We start from the raw sequence: 8,890 nt of genomic DNA, 5'->3' as shown, positions 1-8,890 counted from the left end.
TATCAAAGTTTTATGAGCATCTGGTCTTGGCCCCAAAATCTCTTCGATTGTGCAATTTCTTTTTTTGTCTGTCCGAGTTCGGGTGCAGACTGGATCTGCTCTAACTTTTGCCCCTACCAGATGCCCCTGTGCTGGCTCCATGCATGCCTGGCGCTGGCTCCAGCCAGATGCCACCTGAGGACCACAAGCCTCTCGCCATGCAGTGTCTGTTCGTGCATTTCAGTTCCCAAGGGAGGATTTATTTTAAAGCACCGAGGTTACTTCAACATTGTTTCTTGTCCTTTCAAACCTGGAGCACCTAGTGTGGAGTTTGGCAGCTGCAAATGGGCTTGGAAGGGAAAGAGCAGGAAGAGGTGAGAACTGGCAAAAAAAGCAAGTTTGGGGCTTCTCACTTACTGCTCTGCAGAGCTGAGCAGGAGAGGATGAGAATGAAACTGAGGACCTCAGGCAGGTTTCAGCTATGCCGGGCTCTGTTTTGTTGCCATATGTTGTAGGAAGAAATCCTAGGGCCTGATTATTTTTTTTTTTCCTTTTCCCTAGCACTGAACAATCCCTCAAGACTTCCCTTGGCTCTCAAACCCCATCTCATCAACATTCATGCACATACTGCAACATTCGTTCATGCACCACTAAAGGAAAAACAGATATGTTTCACATTTCACAACAAGGGTTTTTTTTTTTTTTTTTTTTTTCTAACACAGGCAGGCTTAGAAATAGTGGGTATGTGAGAGTTGGTTCCATCTTCCTTGATTTAATGGGCCCTTCTGAGCAAAGACCAGAGAGCCTGCCACAAACTTTTCATGTGTATCTGGATGACCAGATGCAGTAGGACAACTAGTCCTACTCGTTGTTGAAGAAGCTCTTTTATTTGTTGAGAAAACATTTTTTTCTTAGACTTGTGAATAAGCAATAGGCATGTTTAATGACTTGAACATGGTAATTGCTTTTTTTTTTCCATCCAGGAAAACCCTTGCTTCTGGGATACAATCTGCTACAAATTTCAATGCGGCTGTTTGAAATTACCTGCAACAGAAAAGTCTGAAGGTTTAAAAGAAAAAAAAAAAAAAGAAAAAGAGGTGTTAATTTTCAAGTCACCATTTCCTTTGTCATTTCTTTAGTTTTCCTTCAGCTCTCACACTGTATTCAATCCGAAATTCCAGATGCCTTTGTGAAATTTCAGCGGGACTGCAGAACCACGAGGTTTTGATGCTCTCAGGGAACAGTTTCTAGGAAGGGTTTTTGGCACAGATCTGAAGAGGAAAGATATCTGGAGATGTTACACACAGAAAGGGTTCACAAATAAGCTTATTTGCCAGATAGGTTTGCTCAGTTTAAGGGGACTTCAGTCATGAATCTAGACAGCTTAACATCAAGTGACTATCTTACTTCACATTAATGCATCTTGAAAGCCATTTGCATTTTTAGTACTCCACTTATACTCCCAGATCTGATAGATGCAGGAAGCAATGGGTACATTATTCAAAAACTGTGAAGAACAGCAACATTTCACAGTGGTTGGGTCAACAGTCAGCCTAATATCGGAGCACTGACATTTGAGCTTGTGAGACTCTGAGCTACTCCTGCCATATGTTTGATTTCTCAGTTCTCTGTGGTTTCATGAAACTTTGAAGACCAGGTTTTATTTTACCTTCGTTTTTTCCTTTTCCTTTTGGAGAGCATGTTCAGCAGTACTCTTACTTTTGCTCATCATTCACGTACAGGGAGAGGTCACCCAGGGCAGAGGTTGAAGGTGTCAGGTGTGCATTTACACTCAAGCTGCAAGCCTGCAAAAGCTCTGGGGCCACAGACAGGCAAGAAGAATTGCTTGTGTCTTTGAACTTTTCTCCCTGGACTTTCTGGCCCCATGCTTCTCATAGCTCACTGCCAGGGGCATTCAGAACCTCTGTTAGCTCCCAGCTGATTTCAGATACAGAGCTAAATACAAAGTACACAGCAAAAGAAGGTGATGACAGTGCCTTTGAATGGGATACAGGCACTTACAGAACAATACCAGGTAATAAAGAAGGAAAATTAGCTCCCCCTTTCCAACAACAGGTGACAGCTCAAGAAGAGTGCAGTGCCTATCCAGAAAGATACTGGTAATCCTTAAACAAAGGTGAGGTGGGGTGGGTCCACGTTCCACCCCTTCCAGTCACTCAGGTGCATTGCTTGCACCTGAGCTCCCTGTATTAGCCATACCTTCTCACGTGGTTCTCAACCACTGCTTCAGGCTGTGACCTGGCAATTCCACTGCACTGGGCTTGTATTAAAATGCTGCCATGAGCACTCAGAACTGAACTCTGAAAGGAAGAATCTAAATCTTTAGGCTATTTGAAGAATCCTAAGCTTTAAAAGATCTCTAGTTGCCTGAAGAAAGGGATTTTAAGTGCAACAGTGTTGGAGGGAGGAAATCACTGAGGTGGCTGTGCTTGGTAGGGAGAAAGTAAATAATTTGCACGTTGCATTAAAACCTGGCTTCTGCTTCATCTCTGTTCATATATGAGCTAGTGTGAGCTTTCCTCTAGCCCAGTGCATGTCTGCCACTCTCCATCTAACGGGCTCCCAAAACCTCAATGCTGAAGTGCACGGGGGAAGAAAGACAAAAGAATTTCCAGCAAAAAATATCAGGCACTACGTATTCAGATGGGCCAATAAGCAATAAAAATGCATGTATATTCTAAATACTTTCTAAATATATTTGTTACTCTATTTTGCTTGGTCTCTCCTGAACAAAAGTGAAAATGAGTGAAGTAGATGACAAGCATGCAAGGTTGGATTCAGCTAGAAATGTTTAGAGTGTCTGTACTGTAGGAACCAGGTTTTGTTTTTTACTGGCTCCAGCCTTTTGTCTGAACATTTATATATTTCTTGTGTCTAGTAATTACAGCCAAACTGCTTTGTGATTCCCTGAGTGCAAACAGACTAGAAAACAAGCAGAGCTAGGAAAAGCAGGCACTCAAAATCTGTCCCTAAGTCCAGCAATATGTTCTGTGGGGTAGGTCTGCTTGCCTTCAGGAGTAGCACAAAAAGAAAGAGCTGACAAAATGGATGTTTAGAAGGTATGACATTTTCTGCAAAAAAATCCCAGAAAATCTGTATAAGGAATAAAGTGCTAGCCAAGCAAAAATTGGAATGGCTATCTCATAAAAAATGCCCAGCTTTGATCCCCTTCTATTGAAATCATTCATGTTCTCTAGGCAGGAGAGCAAGGTGTTCTCTGACATCTAGCACTTGCCTGTGCAGAGAATGGGACTGGGCCACTTCACACACAGAACAGAGGTGTACCTGCAAGAACTGGAAGGAACCAGCTGGCTTGATGAGTATGTCTGAAGGATTCGAGCTCTGAGGTCCATAGAGAAGCTCTGCACAGCAGCATACAGTCTTTCTGGGTTAGAAGGCCTGCCGCTGATCATCTGTATTGCAGGAGAGACCCAAGAAAACTTGCAAACATCGGGCTGAGTAGAAGTGTAACCATTTCCAGAGCAATCACTGCCAAATTAAAATCTGAGTGGCAGCAAGAAAAAAGTTTAATTGTTTTTTAGCAAACTTTAGTTTTAAGTGTGTAATTACTGAAGTCAAAAGTATTTACTGAAGTGAGTAACTCTTCACTGGGTCTGACCTGATTTTGTGGTTTTTTTTTCCATTCCCATTGCACAACCTTCTTGTAATTCTTCATTTGTTTTTTTCTGGGCATTTTCTTTTCTTATTTTGAAAAAATGATTAACAAACAGCAATTAAAATAAGTTTATGGTTCCTTGTGCACCAGTTGCTAGTAAAAAGCCACCAGAGGTAGCAGGAAAAGAGGAACCCCCAAAAGTACCAAAAAGGTACTTTTTACGGAGCTGTTAAACATTTTGAAAACCACTCTTAGTCTGCCGGTGTCATAAAATGCATCATCATAATGCTTTCCATGAGTTTTAGCATGGCCATGGGAGACACTCGGGTGACTGCACTGAGGCCTGATGCACGAAACAAATTGCTGCATCCAGCTATCCATGCAACATTCAAGGAATCTGCTAGGCTACCGGAGCAATACTGAAAATTCTTGCCAGTTCTGATCAGGCTTCTTCTGTTCTCTGTATTGTCAAGCAACATCCAATGTCAGGGAGGTAGGCAGCTGATAGCCTGTAGTGTGAGCTCACAAAGTACAGTTGTCCTTAAAAATGTTCCTAAAGGAGAGGGCACCCCTGTGCTCAGACCTAGGACCCAAAGGTGAAAACAACTCTTACTAGGATTGCTGTGAATGTAACAAACTCTGGGCATCTTTAGGCTAAATGTGAATATAGCACACTGAATTGATCTGTCCTATAATAAATCGAATATTACGCATGGTCTAAGTAATGTCCTTTGTTATTATCCATGAGAATCTGTGTGAAGTCGATGCAAACCTCCTGTATGCTCTGACATCCAAATCTAGGTCTGTGCTGTCATGTTTGATACTGAAATCAAAGGGGGTAAGTAGGAGGACGATCTTTTCCCATGGCTGAAGAGCAAAGTAAATTAGCTTAATAGTATTAGCTATAAAACGCAGAGATAAGAAAAATGGGTGGGAAGGAAGAGTTCCCATCTGAACCCTAATTGGGACTGTGGGAAAGCTTCAGTAAGTAAACCCCACACCAGGTGAAGGTTGTAACAGCGGAATCCAACTTGGGCCAAGTTCACTGAGCTTTTGCAAAACTTCTGGTGAATCTGGGCTTAGTTTTGAACTAGCATGGCCATAATTACAGAGACAGGTGTAAATGCTCTTCTTCTGGTTGAGTTAAGCTGTCCATTTGAACCTGAAATTTGATGTGAAATTCGCTGTGTGAGAACCTGACACAGACCTAGAGAACAATAGAAGATGCCTATAAGTGCTGTAGTAGAGAACCCCTGGTTCTGGCTGCATCGCTATTTGGACATATTTCACAGCCACGTTCAGCAGGTATGGATGGCCCCAGCCAATTCTTGTTTATGCAAATCTTCCATGACATTGTTGGAGGACAGATCTGTGTTAAATACCCAGAGTCAACAAAATGAGACCAAGATGAAATACTTTTTTTCAAATTATTTTATAACTTCAGTGCAAGAAGAGTATTTCTGCCAATTCCCATCCAGCCAAAACAGTGGCTTCATGGCAGTAATACTTCCATTACGAAGAGCTAGGCCTTGGCTCTAGCTTCGTGGTACATCTGCCCTTTGGGGCATGATGGACGTGCATCCCATTGTGCAGCTTCTCCTCTTCAGTGGCAACTACAGCAAGGTTCATCTCCAGATGTGCCTGTCAGCGTGCTTTTTATGCTGTCCTTCTCTTCCATGGAGCTGCTGGTACACAAGTAAAAAGTTAGCAGGAAATATGTATTACCCCTGGAGCACACACTTTTTTATCATCTGGGCATGTGTTACCCCATGCCTTGTGCTTTATGGGGTTGGCTGCTGAGGTCACCTGATGCTCTGACGTCTGGAGGGAGAAAAGCTTGTAATGGCTCATCTGTAGAGCAGGAAAGTTAGGATTTGATGTTTGGGTTTTTCGTTGTTTTTTTTTTTTTCCATGTGCATAAAAAATGCAGCAAGTGTGCTAAAGCAGGGAACGTGCTCTGCAAAGTGTTGCTGTGTGTTTATAGCTCATCTGCACGGTGGTGTTGCTGGTTCTGGATCCAGGGAGGCTCTTTGGGATGGTTGGGATGGTTCAATATTCTGTGACATAGCAGCTGCCAGTGTTGTTGGCAAACAGCAGTGCTATAAGCCAGCAATTAATGTGGAGTACATCGAGTGGTCTCACAGAGAAATCATATAACTCACATAAGGAAATGAATATACAGTCAGAACAGCGTAAGAAATAAATTAAAAAAGCAACAGAAGTCTTGAGCATGAGTTAGGTTAAGATATATAGCCAGTCTCTCAGCTGGTTTCATTTAAGGGAGTTTCTGCTGAAGTCTAAGAGCCTGGTGATGCTTGGCTGTGGATGTGGCCACTCATTAAATTGGTTTTATGTGCTTTAAAAAAAAAAATGTTTGCTGCTTTCAGAAGAGTGTGTCCTGTGAATGAAATGCTTCACTTTAGGGTGATATGTTGTGACTTATGAAAATTTGAAATACCTGTTATGGTTTGGCTCTCACTTTGCAGAGACTGTGTTTGTCAGGCAGTGATTGAAGTGGCAAATCAGTATTCTCCGCGCTGGAATTTCCAGTGGGGAGGCAGATAGCTGCAAAACATCAGTTTTAAGAATAAAATATAATGAAACAAGCAGGAATAAAAAAAGTACTTGACAGGCAAATTTGGTGTTACACGTTCTGCATTTCTTTTCAGTCTTTCAAACTTTCTGAACACTGTAATTTGTTTCTAGTGTTAGCATCACTATCATCAAAGATGTTGGACTCTATTAGCTCAGCTGTCTAAGGGATGTCTTTTTAAAAAGGAAGAGACTGGGAAAAAAAATCCAAGAGGAAGTTCAGCTACTTGAGTTTAAGCATAATCACTTTCCTTAACACACCTCATTTGCAATCAAGGCAAAGATGACAGGAGAAATTTCAGCCCACTACTCTTTTGCCCCAGGCTGGGGAGAGCAAAGGAGCAGAGTTTTTGTGTTAGATGTAGGTCCACTGAGGTCACTCCTTCAAGGCAGGACCGCTGTGTGATGTGACTTCAGCCACAGCATGGACAGAGATTTTGGTTTAACAAAACCTGTCATTTAATGTAACAGCTCAAAAGTTTGACTCAGTGGATGTTTCTTCCTACCCATCATTTTTTCGAGGGTAGGAATATAGGGACCCTCTCCCCAGCTTTGACATTAATAGTAGCTTACTCAGTCAAGAGCAGAGTAAATGTAGGATTATGAGAGTGGAGAGCAGTAGATGATCACCAGTTATTTGGGGAAGAGGTCTGGGTAGTCCTGGTCAAGGCTCTACACTGAAATAGAAGAGATTAGAGGTTACATGCTAGCATCAGCACAATCTCCCAACCTCAGCATGACACCTATTTCTTCTCAGAAGGTGATGTTAGTCCTTCTCTTCTGATTCTGCCTCTTAACTATGCTGGTGTGAGCAGCTGGCAATGGGCACTGCTGCTATGCCAGTGTCCTGTTCCTTACCTGGCAATAAAGATGCAGAATATGGGATGGAGAATTTTTAAATGTTAGGATTCAAATGTTTTTATTCTGGAGTTTAGCATTTGCCCTCCCTTTTGTATACTGCCAATTATGTTCTTATGAAAGCCTCTACGATGTTCATCGGATGTACTTCCTGAAATGAACTTGCCAGAAGGAGATGGATGTGGCTCTTTCCTAATAGTAATTCCCTACTAGGAAAAACAAACAAACAAACAAAAAAAACCCTGACTCAAATTTTCCCAGTGCTACTAACAGGTTTTGCTTAACTGTACTAGGAACTGTGGGACATTAGAATACAGGTGAACCTCGGAGGCAATGAATGTACTTGCAGCCACGTGGTCTCTTCTTTCACTTGTTCACACATTATTTGATAAATCTGGGTTGTTTTGGGGAAGGATCTCAGAGATTCAGCACCTGATAGGTCCAAGGGATTGTGGAAGGTGCAGCATCACTTGATTAAGTGAGAGACTTCAGAAAGAGTCTGCCATGATTACACCATGAATGATGGAAATGGCCTACAGACAAATCTGTCCCATGAGGAATATTACAGGATCTAGGGTGGATATATGCCAAAATGAGGGGTTTTCTGTAGGAAAGTGTGTGGGATGGGGCTGGATTTAGTCAAATAGAGAGAGCCATGGGGACACTGGCTTTCATAACATTAGGAGATGATTGTTGTTACATTGAGGTAGTTATACTAGGCAACGGGGAATGATTTTACAGAAGTGCTTGATGCTTGCAGTCTTGCTCTTGGGTACAGAGCCATACCTTTTTGGAAGTACTAATGTTACAATCATAGCCAGAAAGCAACATCCACAGATTGATAAAATGGAAGGTTGACAAAATTCCCCTTTTTTCCCCTCTGTGCACCTTTGGACAGTGATCTTGAAAACTAAGATATCAGTCCACCTGGGGATAAAAAAGCATGAGATGTATCTGATGTCCAGAACAGATGGTAGAAGACATGGGCAGAAGCATGTCTGCCACCATCCTTCCACTAAAGCCCTGGATGCCCGATGACAGGAGAGCACCAGGAGAATGGCCCTCCGTTGTCAGCCAGGTGTGTATGAATTTTCCTGTCCCATTGGAGAAATGATACAGGGCTAAGAGTTGATCGTTCTGCTCCAGGAGAGCATTTCTTTTGGTTTTCTGTTGGACGTGACTTTGTTCAGCACATGATGGCTATGGGAGGCAGTGGCACCCTAGTGAAATGCTGCATTTGTCCCTTGGGTCCATGGCATTCTGCAAGGGACAGAGCAGTGCCAAGGTTTTTCCTCGTGGAGCCTTCATGAGGTCTTAGCAGCATCACAGCCCTCATCCTTAGAGAACATTTTGCCAATACATTTGGAAGCTTTCCCCCCAGTTCACTTACTGTTTGTGATGACCTTTCTCTCTTAGTGGGAGACAAAAATTGTATTTTTTAAATTCAGAAAGTCTGCTCACCAGAGACTGAACCTCTGGAGGAAGAAGCTTCCCAAAGCATGAATTTATGGGAGCTCTGTGTTTTTTGCTAGTCCCAGCACATATGGCAACACTGGCCCTTGTGGCCCAGTGGCCTTGGGACTCATTTGAGCAGAGGGTGACCCAGATTCCAGTTCTCTCTGACTGACTAAGATTAGGGATTTTTTTCCCCCACAATAAGCCCTCCAAACAAACACTCCAACTGGAAAACTTCCACCAAATATCTTAATGGTACTTGAGGCCTTGGCTCGTTAGTTGCATCAAATGAAACAAAAGTACCTCTCTGACAATAGCAGGAGCCATTCTGATTGTGGGGGAAAATAATCTTCAAACATGTGTCCTGAT

This window comes from Centrocercus urophasianus, unplaced genomic scaffold, assembly GCF_019232065.1.
Source record: "Centrocercus urophasianus isolate 14NV4802_14NV808 unplaced genomic scaffold, USGS_Curo_1.0 seq_10, whole genome shotgun sequence".
Taxonomy (NCBI): domain Eukaryota; kingdom Metazoa; phylum Chordata; class Aves; order Galliformes; family Phasianidae; genus Centrocercus; species Centrocercus urophasianus.
The sequence above is the reverse complement of the archived record's forward strand: the minus strand, read 5'-3'. Positions refer to the sequence as shown.